Source organism: Giraffa tippelskirchi, chromosome 4, assembly GCF_054371585.1.
Source record: "Giraffa tippelskirchi isolate mGirTip1 chromosome 4, T2T-mGirTip1v1.2.pri, whole genome shotgun sequence".
Taxonomy (NCBI): Eukaryota; Metazoa; Chordata; class Mammalia; order Artiodactyla; family Giraffidae; genus Giraffa; species Giraffa tippelskirchi.
In genome coordinates, this window is record NC_137278.1 from 12,121,087 (window position 1) to 12,148,386 (window position 27,300).

A 27,300-nucleotide genomic window follows, 5' to 3' on the forward strand; every position below is an offset into this window, starting at 1 on the left:
TTTTTCCCATCTTTAAAGTAAGAATGGGGGGACTTCCCTGGCGGTCCAGTGGTTGAGACTTCGCCTTCCAATGCAGGGGGTGAGGGTTCGATCCCTGGCAGGGAGTTAAACCCCACATGCCTCAGGGCCGAAAAACTAAAACATAAAACAGAAGCAATCTTGTAACAGATTCAATAAAGACTTTAAAAAAAATAATAATAATAAAGTAAGAATGGGACAACTGGCCTGTCCTTATCTTAGGCTACTAGGACTGATATTGACATGAAGTATTTGCACTCTTAGAAAGATGTCATTGTTGTCATGTATGTGTCTAGAGTCCAGGGACTGTTGATTCTGGTACTTTTTGCTGGGTATATAATCTGGGCACAAGTTGCTCCTTCAGGGGAGTTTGTGGTTGTACTTGTACTTATATCTCTCAGACGGTAAAGAATCTCCTGCAATGCAGGAGACCTGGGTAATCCCTGGGTCAGGAAACTCCCGTGGAGAAGGAAATGGCAACCCACTCCAGTATTCTTGCCTGGAGAATTCCAAGTACAGAGGAGCCTGGTGGGCTATATAGTCCATGGGGTCGCAAAGGTTCAGACACAACTGAGCGAGTAAAACATCCTGCTATACATCCTTAAAGGCCTCAGGTTTAAAGATGGAAGTCCCAGAGTTTAAAGCCTTGCTCTGTACTTCTAGGCTGTACAACCTTGAGCAGGGCACTTAATCTCCCTAAACTTCAGTTTCTTCACTGTGAAGTGAGAAAAAGAATACTTATCATTCTACATTTTCGGATGGTCATAAGGAACAAGTGAGCCATAATACTGTTCAGAGGAAAGGTAAAACTTGGAAAAAGAAAGACAGCAGCCACCCTTCCTGTGGTTGGCATGGAATTATCTGAGTGAGCAAAGACTTGGAGGCAGGACCTCTCATAGCCTCTTTGTCTGGGGTCATGGGTTTGGGTAGAGAGATAGGGCTGGCTGCAGGAGAGGCTAGAGCCAAATTTGACAGAGCCTTGGATCCTAGACTTGGAGTGTGAGCAGAGACATGATGTGACTGAAGTCATGTTTGACCAGTAATGTAGGACTGGACAGAAAAGGAAACTAGAAGCAGAGACCAGGGGACTATTGGAGCACTCAGAAGATAGCCCTCCAGTGGTTACATCAGGAAAAGGTACCACGAAGAAGAAATGACTAGATGAGTCTAGAAATAGATAAGATATGAGAGATGAGGGGCAAGAAATATCAAAATGTCTCCCAAGATATGTATCTGGGGGAGGATGATGATGCCCATAGTAGAAACAGGGAAAGCTTGATGTGAAAGTGTCCTGAGTAGCAGATTATAACGGTCAAAATGTGGAGCAGACTAAGTGTCCATAATGATAAATAACTGGTTAAGTAAATTAAAGTATATCCGTGTGATAGAATATTATGAAGTCATTAAAAATAGCATTGATTATAAACGTGGTAACTTTCATTGAATTTTAGCTGTCATTCCATCATAAGGTGTACCACCGTTTCATGTATCATTAAGAAAGGGTGCTGCCAATTATAATTGAAGGATGCCATCAATTGTAAGACATCCAGATTTCAGAGATGTTAAAATGTGAAGAAATTTGCATCTTATAAATCAATAAAATAAGGCAGACTTGTCATGCTATTGGTCTGATTTATCTGCACCAGAATAGCTCTTTTCTGTAAGGCCAAGAGAGAATCCAAGGGCCTGAAAGTTTCTGACCAAGCCTTATCATGTTATCTAGATGGTTTTTAAACCGTAGATTTAATTCTAGCCAATTCCCCTCGTTTAAAAAAAAAAAAAAAGGAATAACAACACTTCCAATACCAGATTGTTTGTGAGATTAATTAAAATAATGACTGCAAAATGCATGTGAGCTCAAGAAGGGGTCAGGGGTTTTAGAGTCAGGCCATATGGGAGGCGTGGAGAACAATGCCTGATGAGCCCACTTGGGTGGCAAACAGCACAGTGCTGAGGAAGGGGTGTCCTTCGTGGGGCCACTTGTCTTTTAGGTGTTTCTCTGATTATTTAAAAAAAAAAAAAAAAACTGCTCTTGGTTTTTTGTTGGTTTTTCTTTTTTAAGAAAGATTTAAAGTAATGGGAATAGAAATGAGAAAATACTCATAATCCTGTCATCTGGAGCTGAGATAACATGTTAGCATGTTTCCACCAAGGTTCTAGGTTTTGGAGTTTTTATGTTTGTTTTGGGCTTTTCTTTTTACCCTGTTTTCCTCATCTTTAAAAAAAAAAATGTATTGAGGAATAGTTGATTTATAATATGTTAGTTTCTGCTGTACAGCAAAGTGAGTCAGTTATACATCTATGTATATCCAGTCTTTTTAGATTCTTTTCTATATAGGTCATTATAGAGTATCGAATTGAGTTCCCTGTGCTATATATTAGGTCCTTATTAGTTATCTATTCTGTATATAAGAGGGGGAGGGATAAGTTGGAAGATTGGGGTTGTTTTTGTTTCATTTGGTTTGGGGTTTTGATTTTTTACTTTTAGAGAGTCGAGATATTCCTGGCAAAGCAATCTAGTTCCCTGTTATTTAGTTTTGCCTTTTAGAGTGTAGTAAGCACTTTTTCCATATCATATAAAAACTCTTAAAAAATTGGCTGCACATCTCTCATCAGGTGACTCCAGGGGGTCTCAGCTCTGGCTGTAGATCAGAATTGCCTGTGGGGCTCTTAAAAAGGGAAATGTCTGGGCCCTGCTCACAGAGATTTTTATCAAGTCCTTGCCATCTGAAACCAGTGCGGAGGCCCACCACATTATCCCAGCGCTGGTTCTTTTGCTTGTTGGTAACTTTCACCATCTTAAACCACACTGTGGTGAATATCTCTATATAAATCTTCATTCCATGGTGTAAATTATTTCCCTAGGTGGCATCCTCAACGTGGTTTTATTGAGTTGAAGGTACCCGAGTGCATTTAAGGCCTTCAATTCATAAATTGGAGGAGAAGGCTGGTGGCCAGAAGTGGTTGGTAGCCTGCAGGGGAGACTCTGGGGCAGGTCAAGTGGGAAACAGTCCAAGGCTGAGGACAAAGACAGCCTGCAGGAGCGTGTGAGGCATGGAGGATGTAGTATAGGAGCTTCCCACCTGAGCCAGCAGCTGCGGTCATGGGACCCACGTCACTGCCAAGTCGCAGGGCTTGGGTTTTTTAAAAGCTGAAACATCACAGGCTTGGCTGTGCTTTTCTGCTCGGCTCTAGTGGGGCCTCTGTGGAGGAGCCCACCCCAGCCCAAGAGGCAGAGATGGGCAGCAGTTCCTCCACGGCCCAGAACTTGCTTGAGATTTTCAACTCCTTGACCTTTTTTCTTTCTCTCCTACTGAAAAAAAATTCAAAATGCAGCTGGCTGGGGAGTCTCAAGCTTCATTTTCTTTTCCCTTCCTGGAAGGGAAGAGGAAGGCAGCCTCCTTGCCGAGGCCCAACCAGGTGCCAGGCTGCCTCCTCTATCTGTGCCTTCTGCCACGTGCCCATCCCAGGGTCAGAAGGCCCCTATGGGCTCCCCAGTGAGGTCTCTCTTTAGGACCAGGTGACTTATTTCTCATGAGGATCAGAAAGTGAGAGATCCCAGGGTATCTAGCTATAGCCAAGTCTCCTACCTGCTCGACAGCTTCCAACAGGCTTCATCCCTGGGTTACTTTGCATCCGTGGTCACAGTAATTCCCCACAACTACCCCTTGCTGCCCACATCACAGATGGGAGAGGGGCGGAGGTTGTCCATTAATTCCTGCCAGTTATGAGCCTGGAGTCAGACTCAGATTGGCCTGACTCGAAAACCCAGGTTTCTTCCACCCGAACCTCTCTCTTGCCTTTGTTCTGGTTTCCTCGTGTTCCACATTAACAACTCTTTCTCTGCATTTCCATCACTGGGCACAGGTTGTGGCATAGCAGAGGCATCAATGCATGTGTTTTGGAACAGTGGTCGGAAGGATGGGTGAAAGAAATGAAAGAACAGAGAAGTGTGTGGGGCCGGGGTTGGCCCTTGACCTCTGTTCAGGGCATGCACATTGCTTCTGCCCCGGCTTGAGGCTTTGGAGGTTGGTGCCGCCTGGCAGAGGGGAGAGTGTCGGCGAATCACAAGGGCATGTGACCCATTTTTCCATCACTCGGAGAATATCAGGTGCAAAGCCCAAGGTATTTAACAATATGGGGCAAGCCAACTTGTTCTCCTCCACTTTAATGACAGAACCACAAGCAGCCAGGCAGCTCCATTTGGAAAAACCTCCTTTATCCATGTCAAGCGGCAGCCCAGGCTTCAGCTCATTTATTTAGGCCTTTCTTGCTCTCTGACACGCCTCCTAGCAGTTGCCAGGCAACTCTGGGAGTAGCAGTGTGTGTTAGGGATTAACTAGTTAGGGCTGGGGTCCTTTTTGGCAAGAAGGGGATAAAAGACAAATGATTTTAATTGCTAGGCCAAGGATCCTTTCTTTGCTGGGTAGAAGACTGCAACTTTTGGAATATGTGTATAGCAGTGCGGGTCTTGAATTTGCCTCGAGTCCCCTTTCTCCCTCCTCAGGAAAACGAATGAATTTTAAAAAGAATCTTACTTTACCTCACTCCTTTGTTTAAAATTATATCATCTTGAAATCTGAATAAGACTACACCAACACTCTCTCTTTGGAAGACATTTCTTAGCACAGTGGCCTCAGTTTTAAAGAACTTTCAAAAATAGAATTGTGTGCTTTAATTGCATCCTTTTTACTGTCCATAGTTTCTTAGTTCCTAGCTCATGGGTATGTGGAGTCATCTTAAGGCAGTGTGTATGAAGGTGCTTTTCCCATGTCTGACCCATTGCAGGTCCCTGGTAAATGTTATATCAAAGAGCAAAATTGGTGGGGATTGGAACTTTAAGATGCATTCGGTTCCATGCCGGTAGCTGTGCAAAGGCCAATATTGATGGAGCACAGTGAGAGTTGTTTATTCAACAGGCTCATGTGGCTCTCTCTGGGCCAGTGTGCTAGCTGGGCCTCCCCAGGAAAGATGGAGCTCAGCCCCTACCCACAGGGAGCGATGGCTGAGGTGGGGACGGTAAACCGACAGTCAACATCAGTGCCGCGAAGAAGCCCATGTAGGCAGCAGCCAGCTCCTCCAGTCCTGCCTGCTTAGTCTTTCCCAAGAGGCCTGGCTTCAGATTCAGCTATGGGTATGCTACCATCATCCAGCTTTCAGCCTCTGATTTCGCATATAATTCTGCTGAGTCATATTTATCCACCTAAAACCCCTTGAAGACAGAGACGTTAAGATAAAAGCAGATTGATAACCTGGCTTTCAAGCATGAATGGATGAGGCTATGTTGGAGCAGGTCAGAAAAATACCATATATATCTGTCTCCTGGTAGGGTTAACACCATTGATCTCATGGTTTAAAACACAAAACAAAACCCAAACTCTACTTACGTGATTTAGTGTAACAGAAAATTGAAAAAAAAAAAAAAGACATTTACAAACTAGGAAAATTAAAATATCCCTGTAGTTCCACAAAACTAACACAACTACTCAACTACCTTTTGTATATTCTGATTGTTTTTCATTATGCAAAGTGTTTACATTGCTTTCAGATCTTAAGTTAAAATCTTATTGATCCTCCATTTCACATCACATCCTAGGCTCTTTTACATGGCTGCAGAATATTCTACCAAGTACAGCTACCTTAATTTCTGTAACCACTCTCTCATGTTGAACATTTAGATTGTTTCCAGTTTTTTGAGATCATCGGTAATATTCCACCAAACATCTTTGTAAATAAAGCTTTGGTATGCTTTACTTCAAAGTCTTCTGAGTCAAAGAAATACAAGTCTACGAGAGCCTGACTCTGGGTGCCAACTTGTCACAACGTGGTGAAGCAGATTTCCGTTGACTCAGCCTAGGAGCAACTCAAAATGGAAAGAATTGAGAATGCTCCCTGCCCTCCACAGAGGCAAGCAGAGTATACCCAGAACATACACAAGTGATGTTACTAATTTGTTAGTACGTCTATTTTATGCTAAAAAAAACAAAAACAGAAAACAAAAAAGCTTGTGGAACCTTAAAGCGAGATGAGATAAGGAAACCAAGGGAAAGGAGAAATGAGATGAAGCATGGAAGGGACTGGTATGTGTGCCTCAAGGCTGACTCCAAGAGTCTCCATTCAGCTTGGCAGTGGTAGAGCGGGGAGTCAAACACATGTTTGTCTCCAGAGCCTTTGCTTTTTACTTTTTTTTAAATTGTGGTAAAACATAAATAACATAAAATTTCCCATTTCAACCATTGTTAAGTTACAATTTAATGGCATTAATTACATTCAAATGTTGTGTAACCACTATCACTATGTATTTTCAAAATTTTTCATCACCCCAAACAGAAATTCTGAACTCATTAAGCAATAACTCTCAGTTCCCCCAACCTACTAGCCCCTGGTGACTTCTAATCTACTTTCTGTCTCTGTGAATTTGCCTATTCTGGGTATTTCATATAAATGAAATCATATCATATTGTTCTTCTGTGTCTGGCTTATTTCACTTAGCATAGTGTTTTCAAGGTTCATCCACATTGTAGCATGTGTCAGAATGTCATCCCTTTTATGGCGGAATGATATTCCACTGTATGTGTATATATACCACATTTTATATATCCATTCATCTGTTAATGGACAGATGGGTAGTTTCCACCTTTTGGTTATTGAGAATAATACCACTATGAATATACCTGTACAAGTATTTGTTTAAGTGCTTGTTTTCAGTTCTTCAGGAAGTATACGTAGGAGTGGAATTGTTAAGTAATATAGTAATTTTATGTTTACCTTTTTTAGGAACCACCAAATTGTTTTCCACATACAGGCGTGCTAATTTTACACTTGTTTGTGAAGTATGAATGGGTACCCATGAGTGTTCTATAGAAAAAGTTGGTAAAAGATTTTGTTATTTTCCAGTTTGTTCTAGGTAAGTAGGTAGGAAATTATAGCCAAAGTCTATAGGCCTGAGCTAAATAGATGCATTGACACAGGAGTCAATGTGGTCTTTGGTGGACTAGAGAGGGGCTGGTAAGTGGTTACTGTTTTTTCTTGTTGTAGTGTTTATCCCAAGTCCAGATCATGTCCTGGGAATGCAACAGGGAAAAGGGGAGGGGCTCCCAACACCAGGGCTCCAGGGACCTGCCCTGTAGCTCTGTGGCTCCAAGTGGCTCAGGAGGCTCCTGAGTATGAGGGAAAGTGTATGGTAGTTGGAGTCACCTCGTTTTAATCCTGACTGTGGCATCTGCCAGAAGGTGACCTGAGTCTCAATTGTCCCATCTATAAAATGGAAATAATACCTACTCTTAAGACTGTTGAGAAAAATAGTGATAATGTAGCTTTTTGCTAATGGTGGATTTTAACTGAGAATGACCTTTTCTGGATGACAAGAAGTAAAGAAGGAAGAAGAGGAAATGAGACTGCCCCGTTCTAGAGCAGTAGTGGCCATACTTATTCAGCAGGTGTCAGACTAACTGGAACCAGGCAAAACTCAAGATTCTGGCCCATTTATTTCTGTCTTTTGAAGTAACTATGAAAGTTCAGTTTTTATCTCAAATAATGGCATAAAGGATTTGTAAGAAATCACATTTGTTTTCTTCATTTGTATTTATTTGATATTTATTTATTCATGTTACTGCTCACCAGCACTTACAGACAAGTGGGAGTGGCAGTACTAAGGGTTTAAAGTTCCAAAATGCGTTACTTTCTAACAGGCATAAGAGAAAATAGAACTGAGAATCTTTTTACCTATTTCATCAAAACAATTTTTGCCTGTTGGGGGGGATGACCCTTGTTTGGTGTTGGCACCACATACCCACTGTCCACCTCCGAGAGACAGTGCTGTTGTTCAGAAATAGCCTTTGGGAGTCCTGGCACCTTGAGTCACACCACAGTGAATGCTCATGGAACTAAGAGTCATCGTTCTAGAAGTAGACTGCACGAGTGAAAAGTCAGTCCTTAAGTGAGAGAAGATGAGAACTGGCAGGAGATCCTCTTAAACACAATGATCAAGCTTTACTGTATGATTTCAAAGAGCATCACTGAATATGATCAAAATGAAATCCCCATATGTTCTAAAATACTTGAAAAATAAAACACAGCTAGTGTATCTTAGACTATCCAGGAGGAGTTCCAGGCTTTCACTTGATCTCATTTAATAATCCTGGCTCCTTTCTTACTTTGTTCCTGTAGGATGGGACCACGTTTGGTAATCCTTGGTGTCCTAAACATAGTCTAATATTTAGTAGGTGCTCATTAAATGTTTGTTGAATGAATGACTGAACAAATGAATGAATGATACTATTTTCCCCATAGTATGCATTAGAAAGACTGGTGGTAAATGTTTCAGTGTTGCACAATATAGATGCTTAGTTTAAAAAAAAAAATTATCCACAGCTTCATCTCAGAGCATAAGAAGAAGAATCTAGCACAAACGCCACACCATGAACATGTAAATATAAGAGAAGGACCGTGTGCAGCATCCACATGGTAGCCAACGGCAGGCAGTTAGGATCTGGAGGGGCTCACCCTCTGTGAAAATCACCATGCCCAGTAAATATTCAGTTCTAGCTAAGAAAATGCACGAGGCAGCATATTAATTCAGCAAGTAAGCTGAATCCATGGTGGCAGTTTTAAATACTGTGTCTTTGCAGAAGCAGTGGCAAAGAGACATGGTTACTGTTACCAATGTCTTAAGTCAAATCATCTCACTTTAGGGTCTTACTTTTTCAGTGAGACTCTGAAAAAGAAACCTTTCTGATCCATTTTCAAGCAGTGATAACATTTGACAATTTAGAGCCTGCAACAGTGCAGACTTCATGTACATAGCCAGACTGTGAGCTTCTTGAGAAGATTTTGTCTTACTCCTTCTTGTACCCCCAGCACACAGTAGAGGTTCAGTAACATAAGGTGGAGTAATGGTGGGTTTGTTCTGCTGGGGGGGCATAATGTTGCTTAGAGGATGAAATTGTAGATATCCTTGCCCCACTCCCACCCCCAATCCCTCAGACATGCATCCATACTGATTTTCTGTGGGGTATGGGTATATTCTCAGAAATAGACAGTCGCATTCAACCTTATGCTATCCTTTCACCGAGAGATGGAAGCCTCGGTTGTGGGTCGTGGTTAGTCATGTATCCCTGGCACAGAGCCTAGTACATAGACAGTGCCTGATAATTCTCTGTGGACTGAATGAAATGACAATAGTCCCTAGTTACAGTGTCCTTAGCAGTTTGGGAGCTAAAACAGTTTTGTTAAATATCATTAAGACTCAGTCTTAAGAAAAAGAAAATAATACAAAGCATTTATTTTATGCTACACTCTTTATATATTTATTCCCTTGATTGATTTTTACAGTCCTCATATGGAAGAAGTGATGTGGCCCCATTTTGTTGATGAGAAATCGAGTCTAGGAAAGGTTGTGTCACTTTTTTAAGAAGTGGCAGAGCCAGGATTCAGACTTTCCATCTGTCTGATTCTCACAACCATGCTCTTTCCTCTGACCGCTCACCCCAGTGGTGATTACCATATGGTCTGTGTTATGTACAATTTGAGGTCATTTCAGAAGAATACTGATCTGGTTTCCTCTTAGGAGTCAGCGTCTCCAATCTGTGCAAATGTTTCTTGAAAAATACAGGTTAAACTAACACCATTTATGAACTATTTATGAATTGCAAAGGGGAAATTTCAAAATTTTAGATATATTCTTAAAAACATCCCTTTAATAGATAATTTTAATTGCCTAATATTTTGTTGTTTAAATAGTTGATATTTACAGTGATAATTGGATGAAAAAGTAAAACACTTCTAAAGTGCAGTCCTTCCTCCTCTTTTCCTTGGCTGACACCTAGTGGCGAGCTTTCTGGTAGCAGTGTTAATCCAGGTGCTAAATATTCTTAATTCTTAATTGTTTTTCAGTTGATACTAGAGTTTAGTTGTTGTTGTTTTAAGAAAATCACTTATTTTCATCATAATAAAAGCTACATTAATGTAGGGTTAATTTATTATGGATCATCATAACAATGGAACTTTGACTTAACATGTTTTTAAGTCGATTATAATCAAACCTTAGCGGGAAGTGATTACAAGTACCTAAAATCTTAGTATACTTGTTCCCCCCACAAAACTGACCTGGTGACCACCCTGCCTAGGGCACTGGCTTGCACACACTGACAAGACAGATTCGGTCCTGTTCTTAAGAGTCATGCAGGGCAGAGAGAAGGTAAGCAGAGAGTTGCTCTAAGTTTGGTAACTGCAATAGTGGAATGTTGTACAAGGTGGTGGACATCCAAAGGCATTGGCAGTCACTTCTGTCTGAATGCCGAGGGAAAGCTCACCAGGGAAGGATGCACTGGGGTGGTGCCATGCAGAAACAGTAGCAGTTCCCCAGGAGCAAGGGCAGAAAGTAGCCCTTGCAAAGGTGAAGGGCATTGAAACTACCTGGCATGGTCAGGTACTGTGAGCAGTTGTGTGTCTGGAGCATAGACAGGAGGGAGTATGGCTGAGAACAAAGTGAAGAAAGGATCAGCTCCAGTCCATGAAATACCTAAGTGAAGTTGCTCAGTCATGTCCAACTCTTTGTGACCCCATGGACTGTAGCCTGCCAGACTCCTCCTTCCATGGGATTCTCCAGGCAAGAATACTGGCGTGGGTTGCTATTACCTTCTCCAGGGGATCTTTCCGAGGGATCAAACCGAGGTCTCCTGCATTGCAAGCAGACTCTTTACTGTGGGGTTTAGCGCTAATACCATAAACCAGCATTTCTAGAACAGTGGTTCTTGAAATGTTAGATCCACAAGATATTGATATGTTTTCTGATCACATAAAATTTGTGACTGTTGCATGTTGCATACTGTATTGCTTTTCTAAAAAAATATTTACAATGTACCTTACTACAGTCCTGTTATAAAGAAATCTGGTTAACTTTGTTAACATTTTTCAAATGCTTTTCCCCACAAACTACCTATTAACATTCCAGGCATCAACTACTTCTCACCACAGTTTGGGAAACACTGCTGTAGCTAAAGATTGATTATGAATGTTTCTTGCTCTAAGGCCGTGGAATTGGGATACCAACTGTGTTCATTTCACCCCAGTCTCACTGCTGTGAGCCTCGGGTTAAAAAAATAAAAGCATGTTCCTTTTCCAAAGCATTGCTTTTCTAGTCAGACAGAGGATTGTGGCTAATAAGTGAGACACAGAGCCCAGCCATCACTCAGCTTTCTCAATGCAGGGCCACAGGCCACCGGTCCCCATCCCCTCAGTCCAGCAGCTTGATCCATATATTAGTCAGGTTCTAACCAGGATGACAGGAACCACTTCATATGTTTACAGGAGGGAAAACAATTCAGTAAGTGGTTATCCAGCTGACAGAGGAGCAAAGATAATCCAGAGATTAGCAAGAGCAGAGGTGGTGTGCCTGAGTCCAAGGCAAGGGTCACCTGACAAAAGCTGGAACCTGTGGGTCTGTGCTGTGGATGCTTGGGTCAGATGGAGGTGAACCGCTGCTGGACAGCCCACCCCAGCAGGGGAGAGAGGAAAAACACTCAGCCTCTCCCTCCCTCTCCTCCTCATCTCCCCCCAGCACCTTGTGTGTGCCAAACCAAGCAGGAAGCCAGCTGATTCAGGAGACCAGGGAACTCAGCCTACCCACTGTACAGAATAGAGAAAAGTGGAGAGAGGGTCTGAGGTCAGACAGGCTCAGAACCAACGCTCCCAGATTCCAGATATTAAGGCTATTTACTGACACACACACCCCCGGCAAATGATAAACAGCATTGTGAAGTTTAAAAAAAAAAAACCAACCTGATTTATAGTTAAACCTGGTATCAACCTGGACTCTGCCTCTTCCCAGCCATGTGACTCTAGGCAAGTTACTATACTTCCCTGAACCTTAGTTCCTGAATTGTAAGGAAGGACAATAAGTAAGTGATACCTTCACAAAGTGTCTTTGACATGTCTGGCTGATTCCTATCTTAAACTGAAACAAGAATAAGGTATTTAAAACTTTGGAGGCTTAGCCTGGAGCTAACAGGAGTGTTAGAGATCCGCATATGTTGGTTGACTACTCCAGACTTCAGTGAATTGGCTGAAGTTCTTGCCTTGTGGCTCAGCTGGTAAAGAATCCTCCTGCAATGCAGGAGACCTGGGTTCGATCCCTGGGTTGAGAAGATCTGCTGGAGAAGGGAAAGGCTACCCACTCCAGTATTCTGGCCTAGAGAATTCCATGGACTATACAGTCTATGGGGTCACAAAGAGTTGGACACGACTGAGCGACTTTCTTTTCACTTTATTAGCTAGCAATTGTTATCTAGTAATGTCTAATTTCTTAATATATTCACTTCCTGGGGGCATTAGAGTAGGGGCAGTTTGTGAATGTGCAGTGGAATATTCCAGTGTTGGAAAGGCACCCCTCCATGTATTGTAGGTATCAGTTCAGTACAGGCTAAAGAAAGTTAAGACTCCAGGAAAGCCACCACTTACAAGATATGAAACCTCCGAAGCCCTTCCCCACTGAACCACAGATTTCTAATTTGTTTTATGGGGATAAAAATACCACCCTTCTAAAAATTACTTTCAGAATTAAATGAGATGGTGGATATAAAGCACTTGCTCTCTGTTAATTTCCTCTGCTCACCACAACAGACTGTAGGGGCAGCTTCCCTTTTATCCAGTGAATGCCTAATTCACCAGCAGTCACATTCCATGGAGGTGTGGCAGGAATTTTGGAAAGCCTTTAACTGGAGATTATTCATGTTTGGTTTGCTGGTCCCTGTTAGTGATGTGACCTGGCAGGTCTCCACTCACCCTTTTCTCCTCAGTCACAGCTCACTGGCATTATTCATAAACCATTTCCTTGAGATTTTCTCTGCCCATATTCCTACTGTGATACACTTTTACTCTCATGTTCACAGCTTTAAAAATGGTCTCTGGGTTTGAGGGTGTGCTGAGTAAGTTAGTTGCCAGCTCACAATGTCATTATCCCTTGAAGGGGAGCTTTTATCCTGAGTTGATTAGCTTTATCCTCTGTTGAGGAGTATTATGCAAAAGATATACGGGAAGGAGAACCCGCTGTTTATTGAATGCCTACTTCTTGCCCTTTACTTATATTTTCTTGGTTAAATGTGCATGGTATGTATCACCGGTTTGATAAGGAACTTAAAGAGAGTTGAAATAATTTAAACCAATAACTTTGAACACACATTTAACAAGACCCTACTGTGTCAGACTCTGTTCTAAGTGCTTGGAGATGCAGCAGTGAACAAAATTAAGTCCCAGCCCTTACATCTCACAGGAAACAAAGATGGAAGTCAATATATACTATTCAGGTGGTGATAAATATCATTTGAAAAAAGAAAACCAAGGAAGGGGATAAAGAGAGCCCCTGGGTGAGGCAGGTGCTGGTAGGAGAGAGCCAGGATTGAGGGCTAGGGCCATCTGCGTCTAGAACTCACATTTTTCCCCACTGGTCCCATGCTGCTTCTGATTCTCTTTGGTGATGGTTTCCAGCATCTAGTGAAGAAATGTGAACTCTAACATCTTGCTTCTTAGTCCAGAGTTGATAATTCAGTGTGTCAGGGTGGTGACTTTGCATTCCTAGGGTACAGAAAACGTTTTTGCTGCACTCCCTGCTGACAGCAGCATGGAGCTGTTTCTTTCATCTCTCTGGTTTCCCAAACACATTTAATCTTGATGCAGAAAGCATTTTGCCAGCTTGGACTCAAGCCCTAGTGCTGGGGAGATCAGTCTGTCCTAGAGGAGGGTCTCTGTGACAAGTGGACTCAAAGGAACTCATGCCTCTTTTCTCTCTGTTTCCAAGAAGTGGTGCTATAGGTAGTCGCTTCTGTAACCTTAATGTCTGTTTCCTGATCTTTACTTTTCAGTAAATCAGTTTAATTCCAAAAGTAGAGACTGGGCACTAAGAGATGGATCAGTTATGGAAATGCCCACAGAAGTCAAATAGACCTAGGTTCTACTTTTCTGTTTATATAATTTTGAGCAAATTAATTAACTGCTCTGTGGTTTGGTTTCCTCATCTGTAAAAGGAGAACAAATGTAGTCTGCCTCATAGGATTGTTGTGAAGATTAAATGAGATAATTTAGCATGGTGCCTGGCACATGGAGAGAACTTAATATTAAGTAGGGTTTTTTTTAATAAACAAACTTCATATTTTAGAGCAGTTTTAGGTTCACAGAAAAATTTAGTGGAAGATAGAGTTTCCCATATGCCTCCTGTCCCCACTTGTACACAACTTTCTCCATTATCAACAATATTAATTTTTAAGAAGATAAAAATGACTCTCTTAATTTATAGCAGAGTTTTCTCTACATGTTATCCTATGAGGACACAGTAGAGTTAGTATGAAGGTTCCTTTTTCAAAGCCAAGACAACATAATTTAAGGAAAAGATAGTAAGACTTCTCATCATAATGACACTTTACAAAGTAATGTTGACATTCAATCATTACAATATTTCCCACTGGATAGGTATCATTATACATTTTTAAAAATCTCTCCAGTGTAAAACAAGTAAAAAAAAACTGCCTTAATCAAATAAATGGCTGAAGACCAACACTACTCAGAATAAGAAATAGAACTTTACTGTAGCTCAGCTGGTAAAGAATCTGCCTGCAGTGTGGGAGACCTGGGTTCAATCCCTGGGTTGGGAAGATCCCCTGGAGAAGGGAATGCCTACCCACTCTAGTACTCTGGCCTGGAGAATTCCATAGACTGTCTAGTCCATGGGGTCACAAAGAGTTGGACACGACTGAGCGACTTTCACTTTCTTTCTTCTCTGCCCTCTCCAGAAACCCCTTTCATCGAAATCCTTTTCCTCCTACAAAAATTAACCATCATACTGACTTTAACACTTTTTAAAAATAGTTTTATTACCCAAATGTATATCCCTAGATGGTGTAGTTTAGTCTTGTCCATTAAAACAAAAAGTTATATGGCTTTTAAAATTCTCTTTAAACTTATAGGTTCCTCCTCCACCCCTTTCATGCTGATTGCGTGATCATGGTGCTATTCACTGTGTTCCTCTGTCCTCTGTATTTCCTACTAATTGGTGACTGAGTTTTGGAATTGGATGGACTAAGGTTCAGTCTGCTAGTGAGACTGCAGGTGGTGTTTGGCAAAGCTATGAGAGGCACATCAAGTTTGGTTGTGTCGTTATTCATGATTTTTAATAGCCAGTGATGCTTAATATCTACATATGTTTATTCGTTGGGAGTTGCAAAATGAGAATGTTCTCAGTTTATTGTTTATTTTTCATTTATTAGTTGGAATGTTTTTATAAAGAGACACTTTGCTTCATTTACTATATTGTTATCCAGTGTCAATAGTTACTATGGCAAAGACAAGGTAAATGCTGATTCTTTCCTATATTTACCAGTGTTTAGTATAAAGAATTAACTCCCTAACACCCTCAAAGCGTGACAGTTCTTTTGTATATGTATTACTATAACTTGATAGATTTAAACATATTTGATGGGTTTGGGTCCATTGAAGTTATCACTGTTATTGAAACTCCAAACTGTCTCATGTTGGCTGTTGAGAATCTCTTCAGGCTGACCCTGAGTAGTTTTTGTTGTTGTTCGTGACCCTAGCTCCCTTGTTATCTGAAATTACAAGATGCCTCAGGCTCATCTTGTACCTTTCCTCCCCCCAAATCTAGAATCAGACATTTCTTCAGGAAGCACTGATTTCTTTTAGTGAGAAGTAGTATCTCAAGACCAAAATCTGAGTTCTCAGGATACTCACTACTACTGGGTTGGTCACTGTTTCCAGGCCTTTTCAGTGGACAAAGGAAGGAGACACACACTCATACACATGTGTACACGTGCATATAGATAGATACGTCTCATCCAAATTCAAGACTACAGACTTTTTGCTTAACTTCTTTTCTATCACATTTTTATTTCGTTTCTTCTATGCTGAGAATTCTGGTTCTGAAGGGCATGGGGGATAACAGAATTACAATATCCCATAATTACTAATTTATTTTCATACACAGCCGCCTCAGAAAGCACTACAGATGTTACTACTAGCATGATTAGAATATCCTTTAACTTTGCTTTGCGTATTCTTTCCCTGTTCTCCCTCCAGATTTTGGCTGTTAAACTATAATTGCTTTGCTAGAACACACAGCCTGTCTCCCTGTCAGCCCTTGTAAGTCTCAGGCTTTAGGTTACTGTAACCAGTTCTAATGGTGATAGCTCTTTGGCCATATCTGGTTGTCTGAAGCTGGCTCCCTAGTAGATTCCTCAGGAAGGCTCATGAGAACAATATTCCCTCTGTTGTTAAAGGCTGATAATAATCTTTCCATACCCTTTCTAGATAAGTCAGTTTTGCTGGATATAAAATCCTTGGCTCATACTTTCTTTTCGTCAATGTCTTAAACATATTGCTATGTTTTCTTCTGGCAAAAAGTGTTGCTGTCATCAAAGTCTGATGATTATCTTAATTTTCTTTCTTTAATAAATTGCATGTTCTTTTTTATTAGATGCTAAGGAGTTTTTTCTCTCCTAAAGTCCAATAATAATATTAGACTGTCTTGGATGGTCATTTTGGGTCTGTCATCTCAGGTATGTAATGTGGCTCAGTAGTACAGAATTGGCCTGCAATACAAGAGACCCTGGTTCTCTCCTTAGATTGGGAAGATCCTCTGGACAAGGAAATGACAACCCATGCCAGTATTCTTGGCTTGGAAATCCCATGGACAGAGGCGCCTGGTGGGCTATGGGGTCTGTGGGGTCGCAAAGAGTCGGACATAACTGAGCAACTAACACATTCAATGTATATGAAACATACAATTTTGAGTCTTTTTTTACTTTCAAAAAAATTTTCTTGAATGATAGGTTTTGGGATTGGTTCTGTTCTTTGTATTTATTTTTCTTCTTCAGGAGCTCCAATTATTTGCATATTCAATCTTCTTTGCCTGTCTTCAGTACTTTTCACTTTCTTTAAAATCTTTCTTATCTCAATTGCTTTTTTAACTTTATATTACTGTTAAGATAGAATTTCTGCTTTTTTTTTTTTATTTTTAAAGACTTTCTCTTTTTCTTTTGTTTTTCTTAAAGCATTATCTGTTGAGTTGATATGCCCTTATAGTCCCTTTAGTTTAGCCTTCATTTCAGAAAAGATTTTTCTTTTATTTCTAATTCTTATTCAAGTTCTGTACCCTCATTTCTGAGTTTTTACAGTTCATCTATATGTTATTCTTGCACACTTTGTATAATTTTCTTAATGTCTTTAGCTTATTTTGAAATAGTATATTGCAATTTTAATCTATTTGTGGGCATATCTTTCAGGATATATTTTTGTGGGTATATCTCACTCTTTTACTTCTTACAACTTTGTGGGGGATTTTACCTCAATGCTTTTGTATTATCCATTTTTATGTGAAATTAGTTTTCCTGACTTAAAGATGAGATGGAGTTCAAGAATGCTTTTCTGACTTCACAGAGCTCCCTCTTCGCCATTTTTGGTAGCACTCAAAAGCTTGACAGATGCTTTGTGAACCTTTCTAGCTGTGTTCCCATCTCCCACTTCGATCCAGACATTCGTCTTCCTTGTCATTATGCTGCTCTGTCTTGTTTCCACTCCCAGCAGCTTCTGTCCAGAGTGTGCATCCCTGCCATAGAAGGGAGTCCGGACACATTCTCTCAAGTTCATAGAGGCTTGTAGGGGCTAGACTGCTCCAGCCCCTTCAGCACTTCTTATTGTAGGTCCCTTGCACTCTCAGCTGTTGCAGAGGTCAGGACCCTCCCAGTTTCAACTGCTGTTCTTAAATTGGCCCACTGAGCTTTTCACAAAGCCCTATTGGTTGTTTGGAGGTTCACTTGTTCTCACGTCTCCAGATACTGACACCAAGCAGGTCTGTTGGTGATTTGCAGTATTGATGGTTTGTACTCAACCTGCTTGAATTTTGGGGTTCGTTGTTCACCATTTTTGTTGTAAATGTTGCATATGTGCTTGAAGTTTTGCCTTCTAGTTGTTCTGCCTTTTTTATGTAAGGATTTGAAGATATTGAAAAAACAATGCTACTACTGTTACCACCAACAACAAATTCCCAGAATCCTTCTTTTCTGTTTTTCCATTTCTTCCTGAGAAAACCACAAATGTAGTAAGTCCTCTCATGGAGCTTCTACTGGAAGGAAGACAGGTGATAAACATGAACAAAAAGTGAAAGATGATTTCAGACAGTGACAAGTGCCACAAAGAAAAGAAAACATTGTAAGGGCCAGTGAACAATACATTTCAGGGGAGTGTGGAGGTGCTTTTTGCTGTTCTTCAAGGAGGTGGCATCTGAGCAGAGAGCTAAATGATGAGAAATAACAGGTGTACAGTTACCTGGGGAAAAGCATTCCAGGCAAAAGACACAGCAGATACAGATACCCGAGGTAGGAAAGAGTTTGGCCCATTTGAGGGAGAGAAAGTAAAGCAACGTGTCTGAAGCAGAGTCCTAGGAGACAGGTCAGAGAAGTAGGCAAAGACTGGATTGTGAAGGACCTTGTGGGCTCAGAAAGTGTTTGGATTTTAACATTGGTACAATGGAAACCATTGGAGGAACTTTAACAGAAGAGTAACATGGTTGGATTAAGTTTTAAGAAGCCTGTTTTGGCTGCTATTTGGGGGAAGGACTTTAGAGGCTCCAGAGGAGAAGTCAGGGAACTGGAGGAGAGACCACTGTGGCCTAGAGGGTATGGAGAGCAGTGGTCAGATTTGGGGTATAACCTGATGACAGGACTTACTAATGTGCCAGGTGAGGGAAAGAGAAGACTCAAGGATGTCTTCTAGGATCTTGGTCTACCTCCAGTTTCTTATCTTTTTGAATCTTATTTCTCAGAGAAAGTCACCTAGAGCTTTACTCCTAAACAAATAAATACTATAAAGGCAAGGGGTGGGGGAGGGAGGTGGAAAACAAGCCACAGACTGAAGGAAGGTATTTGCAACTTTAATAGATAGAGACTTGGTTTCTGGTTTTATAAAGAATTTCTTTAAATTAATAATAATTAAAACAGAGGAAAGATATGAACAGATGTTTCTGTTCATATCCTGAAAATATACTCAACTTCACTAATAAATCAAATAAACTGAAATTAAGACCAAAGCATCATTACATTTTGCACCCATTAAATTGTGAAAAATTAGGAAGCCAGATACTTATATTGGTGACCGTGTAAAGCAATAGGTGTCCTTACTTTGCTGGCTTAAAATATAAATTGGCCCCTCAATTTTAGAAAGCAATTCAACATTATTTTATAAAGTTGAAGCTCTTGCCCATTTAGGCTAGGAGATATGTACAAAAAATTTCATAGCAGCAAAAAACTGGAAATAATTCAAACATATGCTGAAGAATAATTGATGAATTGTAGTATATTTATGTGATATTATATAGCCATAAAACTTAGTGAATTAGTGAAGCAACAACAGGAATGAATCTTAGCAGCATACAGTACTAATTTTTTAAAGGCTCAATAATAAGCAAAGCTAAATATTATTTAGGCCACATAGGTGTGTGATAAAACCGTTTAAAAAAAAAAACAAACACTTTAGGGAATGAGAAACAGAATTGAGAATAGGAGTTAATGGGGTCTAGGGAAAGAGATAGGAAGAGACAGTGTGGGATACCAAGACAATGCAGTGATAATGTCGATTTCTTAAGTTAGGGGATAGCTTCACAGATGGTCATTTTATTATTGTGCTACATAACTTAATGTGGGTTACATATAGTCTTTCATGTATAAATATAAATTACATTGTGAATTAAAGGCAGCTCAATGGAATCTTAAAGTAGATAAGGTGTTAATAATTTTATAATTTCATAATATTACATTTAAAATCCAGCCTAGAGATTGCAAGGTCTGGACCCTTCTTAGTGTAACACATTCCCACCTTCCTAAGGATCATGAAGTGTGGCTTCACCCAATATGCTGAGGTTCTGGATTTCTTTGGAAGAGATAGGATGTCTCAATTTGAATATAAGTAAACATTCTTTCCCAGGTTTTTGGTAACTAAACACAGAGAATCCAATTTACATCCTTTACCTTTGTTGGCCTTTCTAGGAAGAAAGACTTCAGAAACTTTGTTGGACAGGTGAATTGCCTCCTGCAGCTGTGAACCACAAGTCTCGGAATGATCTAATGTGTCCCCCTTAGTAGCAGCAGCATCACATACCATATTCTAAAACCTACCTGACTAGTTAGAAGGTGCTTTCTCTCCAATTTCCAGCCCTCCAGATGTCCCACAGGATGGGTACACACAAAGAAATCACAGTCACCAACCCCCAAATTCCAAGAGGATAGCCTTTCTGAACTCCAGCTATCGCACAGGGAATGGCAAGTTTTGGAATCTGAGAAAGTCAGGCTTCAGTGTGGTACTTCTAGAAAAATTATGAGGAACTCTCTATGATTTAGAGAGATAAATGATATTTCTTCTCATCTGTTACTTAGAACTTTCCTGTTCTAAACCTTAAGATACCAAAGGATACTAGAATGTTCTTGTAGATTCCTTAGCCTTGTTTTTTGTGTGCTCAGAAGAGTGAATGAATGAATGACTAGATTGTGCCATTTTCTTTTTAGTCAAGATAAGAATCCAGTTGGGGGAAAAAGCCCACCACTAAACTGATTAAAAGCATTTTCAAAATGTTTTTTTGAATCATATATTGAGCACCTTCTGTTTGCTTGATATAGAGCTTGGTGTTCAACAACCACATGGCAAACGTTGATTCAGATACACAACTTGGCTCTGTAGAAAATGTGCTTTTCCTTTTTCAGGAGAAACATTTAAATAGCAGAAACTGGGGAATCCCCACATGAAATAATTCATCCAAATATTAACTTGTAACCCTGCAGTTTCTACATACCCTGTTCTAGATATGCTTGTGCATGACAGTGTTGTTTGTGAGTGCTAGCTCTGGGTAAAGCAGTGACAACCACCATCTGCGTTATTTATCCATGTCTGAGATTCAGCTTCTTTGATTCATGCTCTGCCTTGGACTGCAGCCTTACTGCAGCCTTACTGCAGCCTTTCAGCCTTACTGGTTTGTCTTTTTGTTGATTAATACACATGAGAACCCTGGCAGTTCTTAGAGGATACAGTGAGATTTGGGAGAAAGAGTATATGATTTAGAGCAATCTAGGCAGGAGTTCATATTCCTTATCTGTAAAATTGGAACATTAACACCAACTTTACAGAGCTGTTTCGAGGATTAAATGCATATTACCATAATGTGTATAATTACCATATTATAGATGCTTTAAAAATGTTAGTTCCCAACCTTCCTCCTCCAGTCACAATAGCCTTCCTAAAATATTAATCTGAATGTCAGACTTCTAAAAATGACTGTTTAGTGAGTGACATGTACTTCTGTACTTTGGAGTATGGTAAGCCAATTACCTTCTGTGGTAGATGGGCTTTCTGTATGTGTTTTAGTTTTTAATTCTCTTAAAAGAAGGGACTTTTATTTTAAGGGCAGTTAGGTAACTGCCATTTTCTAGGTTTCCCAATGCAGATTTCTCTTGGTTTTTCAAAGGAAGCTATGATAAAAGATACAGACCCTACCTACCTCCACACTTGAATCACATTCAGGAAAATTTCAGGCATTAATAGTGCCTTAGCCAACAGTGATAGATTGAGCTAAGAATACAGGGTTTGACCTGGACTGAGGCACATTCTATTAAATAGCAGGTCTGTACTCTTCGAAAATGTTAATGTCTTCCAAAAAGGAAGACCTCAAGAACTATTCTCAATTGAAGGAGACTAACAGACAGGACAACTGCATGCAATATATGAGCCAGGATTTTCTTCTGCTGTACAAAATCATTATTGGGACAATTGGTGAATTCTGAGTAAAGCCTGTAGATTAGATTTTTACTGTACCAATGTTAATTTCCTGATTTTGATCATCATACCATGGTTATGTAAAATGCCATTCTTGATTTTAGGAAATACAGTTTGCTATAATGCCTGTTTTAACAACACAGGATTGCTCTAATGCAATTGGTATATTTAGGAACAGTTTGAGCATAATATGTTCAGTCATATTTGATTATGCATGATATCATCCATGAGAAATACTAGGTGAATGTAGATAACACACCTAAATTAACCAAGATTTCAAATTAACCAAGACGTGTCAAAATACACAGAATGCACACGTGAACAAACCTGTAACAGCTACTTCAGTTCACCACGTGAGTGACGAGCCACACATTTCTGTCCAAAACAGTCTTTCAGTTCTCCATCCTTCTTCCACCACTTCAGAATCTACCCACATGTTGCAGTCCTTCTGACACCCATCTCCACAGCAGACTTCAAGTCTTTTCCAAGGTAAAAATGACATATAGTATTTATATATTTCTTACCCACTGACCATGTGTAAAATGGCATACTGTTTTTAGGAAGCTTCTATTTTATTTCTAACATATCACTGATGAAGTATTTGAGCATTGTGCCCCAAGTATGGTAAATTTTAGAAAGATATATGTCATCATGTCTTAAACTTATTCCCATATGGTTCAGAGAAACATTGTATACAGATAAAACATACATGTAATACAGTAATATGTGTGTGGGAAGAGAGGATAAAGCCGTTGTGTTAAAATGTTGATATTTTGGGGATCTGGGTGGTGGGTAAATAGGAATTCTTTATATTATACTATTCTTGCAATTTTTCTACAAATCTGCAATTGTGTCAAAATAAAAAGAAAAAAAGTAGAGGGTTGGAAAAGCTTTTTTTTTTTTAATTGAAGTTCAAATATGAAAAATGAAAGAAATTCAAAGGAAAAGGAAATGACTCAGCTGAGAAAAAGACCAAAGCAGAATGGGGAAGAGAGCCTAAACAAGCTTTCTACAGAGTAGCTTAAAACATGAGCTTAGTGTAAGGCAGGCTGTTTAGGAAATATGATAGGAAAACTACCATCTACAAAATGGAAAAGGGAGACATTTTGCTTTTCCAGGAAGATTTTTTGGGAGTCTAGCCCAGATAACAATTAGTTAACACATAAACTAACAATTTAATCACATATATCAACAATTCTAAATTATTTACATCTTTATTCTCTTCCTAAACAATACAAGGATTTTAATATACTTTACTCATTGTGCAAACCCATGTACAAATTTTATCATTATTAGAATATTAACTTTTTGAAAAAAAATAAAACAGACTGGTTTTATAATTTATCAACATCTGTGTTTACTGTCATTTCCCTGTGTGTACAGTTTTCTGCTTGCTGAATTATGTTTTTCATATTTTGTTCAATGAGAATCTACCAACCCCTTTTATCTTTATATGTCTGAAACATTTTTATTTCACTGTGACTCTTGAAGGATTGTTTATCTGGGTATAAAACTGTACATTAACAGTTTTCCTTCTTCCTTTGAAAATGTATCTTTTCTCACCTGTTTTCATTGGTGAAAAGTCCATGATCAACCCACTTATCTTTCTTTTGTAAAAAAAAAAACCTATCTTTTCTCTCTAGGAAGTTCTTTCACCTTTTATTCTGCAATTATACTATAATGTATCTAGCTACCTCTTTATTTTTATTCATGCTGCTTGGTACTTGTAGTGTCTATTCAGTCTGAGGGCTCTTCTTTCCTCAATTCTGGAATTTTCTCAGCCTTTATCTTTTTAAATATTACTTCTCTGCCAAACCTAGGGTTTCCTTAGCTTGTTTGATATGTTTTTTATTCTGGAATCTCCTATATAAATACATTGGTACCGCCAATCTATTATCCAGCTACTCTTTCATCTTCTTTTGCTCTTAATCTCTCTCTGCTTTGTTCTGCTGAATTCTTCAGTATTATTTCCAGAATGGGTGATATTCTTCTAATTTTATGAATTTTTTAAAAAAATGGATTTTGCCCTATATAAAATACCAGTAAGAAGTAAGAACCTGGATTTGAATCCATATCTTCCTGACTTCTGATCTGGGTTCTATCATTTTTGAATTAATAAGTTCATCCCTGAAGTTAAAACCCCAGAATAGTAAAATAGCTTTATATCACTGCATTATCCTGTCATGTGGGTGGATATAACTGGGAGGGTGAATATGACTTCAGCTTCAGCCTGTGTGAAGTGCCACATCCTAGACGACCTGAGAAGTGTCAAGAGTTATATTTGGTTTCCTTTCCATTTTCATCCTATGTTGTTTTCGAGAAATGGAACTTTAGTTCCTTTTTATCTTTCATGGTACACAAAATTTCCATCTTTCCCATTCTTTTGGCTGTCTAAATAGACTGTTCACCAAGGTGTGTTTCTGTCCCACTTATCTTTTCTCAGTAGCAGAAGTTTGGTTTTCTTTTATTGGGCAGATGTTGTTAAACTTAGAATTTTTTAGCCACAGAGAAGTGATGAAATGTTTACAATGTTATTCTATAAATAAAAAGTCTACTGTTATTATTCAACATTTGTTAAGTGCCCACAGAATGCTGGGTGTTGAGTATCACTATAGTAGGGGGAGGAAGGGTCCAAACACACACAGATTTTTTTTCTGTGCAAATCACATCCCTTGCAAGCTCTTTGTAACATTATGTGGGCTTAGTCACTCAGTAGTGTCAGACTCTTTGCAATCCCATGGACTGCAGCCTGCCAGGCTCCTCTGTCCATGGGGATTCTCCAGGCAAGAATACTGGAATGGGTTGCCATGCCCTCCTCCAGGGGATCTTCCCAACCCAGGGATCGAACACAGGTCTCCTGCATTGCAGGCAGATTCTTTTACCGCCTGAGCCACTAGGGAAGCCTCTGTTGTTTATCTCAAGTAGCTCAGTAACATTTTGTAAGAACTCACACCCCCCAGCTTGGGCATAACAGCCAAAGATGAGAGTAACACATATATTATTTTGTCATTCATTCATTCATTTAAAAATATTATATTGATCATATTTTTTGACAAGGGGGCTCACAGGCCCATGAGGAAAACAAACATGAAAAACAGTTATAATGCAGTAAAATGAAGGAAGGTGCTAGATAAGTGAATGGCACAAAAGAAAATGTGTTTAAATCTGCCAGGATAGGTCGAATGGCTCTCAGAGGAGTAGATATTCACTTGAAATGGGCTTGAAAGAGTTTTCCAGAAAACAAAAGATTATTTTAAGTAGAGGGAACAGTGAGAGTAGAAAAGACACATTCATTCCACCTGAGGCGTGGCTGGATTAGAGAGAGTGATTTTCAATAACACTGGGAGGCAGGGGCCAGTTTGTGGAATCCTTTAACTGCTTCTTCACTTGAGGTTGGGTGTACAGTTACTTGAGGATTTGAAGCAGGGAACACTTGCCTTCTAACGGCATCCAGAAAGTTGGTTGGAAGGAAATGAGACCAAAGCAAAGACCAGTGAGAAGACTGTTAGTAGTTCTTAGAAGAAAAACTGAACTTTAAACTCTGAGTAGTGGAAATGGAGCAAAGAGAACAAATCTGAGAGAGATTTAAGAGATAGGATCAGTCAGTCAACATATGTAGGGCTGGCTAGAAAGGAACTGGTCTTGGGTGACTTAGGATTTCAGCTTGGGGGCTTGTTGGAGAGTTTTTTTCACACCATCAGGCTCCAGCAATAAATATGGCAAATGTTTCTCTTCATCTTGGTTTCTGTTTAAGCAACCCCCAATCCTGGAGGAAATCAGCAATGTTGGTTTTCTATAAGAACAGTGTACTAAGTTAAAAAAAAAAAAAAAAATAATAATAATAAAAAAAAAGAACAGTGTACTAGAGAAGCCGTCCAAGAAAAATGACTTCACTTTCTGAGCAACTTTCTAGGAAGGTAATGAGAACAACATATGGAAACTTAGTTCTTCTAATTTAACATCTTTGGAGGAATCCTCTCCTTTGCACAGAATAGCTTTGATTCTGAGTTTGTGACTCCTGATTTTAGCTTTCTTTCATCATTGCAGACGGAGTGCTGGTCATGTGTCTTACCAGTCGGCTCTAGTCTCATGTACCTCGAAGTGTTCTTTTTGAATAATTAGACTTTTTCACTTAATTAAAAAAAAAAAACATTTCTGAGGCCTGTTATGCACCCTGCATGATGGCAGGTGCTCTTTACATGTCATCTCATTTAATACAGCAACCTGAGAGAAAGGTGGTAACATCAGTTTTACAGATGAGAAACTGAGATGCCAAGACACTAAACAATCAATCCAGGTCACAAAGCAAGTCACTTGCAGAATCAAGGTCAGGAACTGATTCATACTAAAAATCTGGTGTTTTTTTTCTACCGTCTTATGCCATCCACTCCTGTAGCATGAACTTAAAAAACAAAAAAAGTGTACCTTTCTTTGAGCTCTCTTTTCACTTACCTGTTTGTTGTTGTAACCACAAATAGCCCCTCTTATGTCTCAGTAATCACACTGGGCCCTGGGTTAGCAACTGAGAATGAGACAGACCAGTGGTGAGAATGACAAGCAAATAATCAATTATAATACAGTTTAAGGAGTGCTTCAGAGAGGAAGTAGAGGATGAGGATGGACCCTAGGAGGGGCACCCAACCAGGAACTGGGGCTCAGTGAAGGTGCCCCACAAGAGGTGATACCCAAGCTGAAATTTGAGAAGTGCAAGTTAGCCAGGGAACAGGGAGAGGGAAGCATCCTCTGAGGGTAACAGACATTGGCATAGGGAGGGGTGTGACAAGAAGTGAAATTTAAAGGTAGGTGTGGCCAGATCAGGGAGGACCTTATAAGCCAAGTCAGGAAACTGAAGATGAATTCTGAAATCACTGGGACCACTATGGAAGAGTTGTTAAAGCAAGGAAATTGCATGAATATGCAGGCAATTTTTAAAGATGACTGTGTTAATAGTGTGAGGAGAACTGGTTAATAGGGAGACAAACTTGGAGGCAGAGCCCACCCTGGAGGCTGTTACCATAGCCCAGGGGAAAGACGATGGCCACCTGGCTGGAGAAGGGACTGAAAAGACAGAGAGAAGAGGATGGGCTTGAGAAACATGATGAAGTAGAATCCCCAGGTCTTGGTAACTGAGTGAATGGAGAGAAGAAAAGCCAGATTGAGTCAGGTGACTGGTTAGGGCTATTCCTGTCCCCTCATATGAAGGAAGAAGAACCAGTTTGAATATGAATCTGGAGAGAGGAGTGGGGTGGAGATAGAGATTTGAGAGATGTCAATATATGGATGGTAAATATTTAACTGGGGGAAATATATAACGTAAGAGGTAAAGAGAGCATAAGACAAAGAACATCTGTATGAAGCTGTCCAAAAAATTGGGGGAGCCAGTGAAGGAGCCAGAGAAGACACATCCAGAGAGGTGGGAATAAAACCAGGCTAACACAGCAAAGCCTGGGATAAGAGTGT

At 39.9% G+C, this 27,300-nt stretch overlaps 1 protein-coding gene and 1 long non-coding RNA gene across 4 annotated transcripts in view; both read left to right on the forward strand.

Moving 5' to 3' along the window:
- Nucleotides 1-27,300, forward strand: part of DENND1A (DENN domain containing 1A) — a 537,858-nt gene that overhangs the window by 387,110 nt on the left and 123,448 nt on the right. The window lies entirely within an intron of this gene.
- LOC145545064 (uncharacterized) lies at nt 13,388-25,706 on the forward strand. Its single transcript, XR_014081845.1, has 2 exons — nt 13,388-14,609; nt 24,713-25,706. It is a non-coding gene; the product is annotated as an uncharacterized LOC145545064 (long non-coding RNA).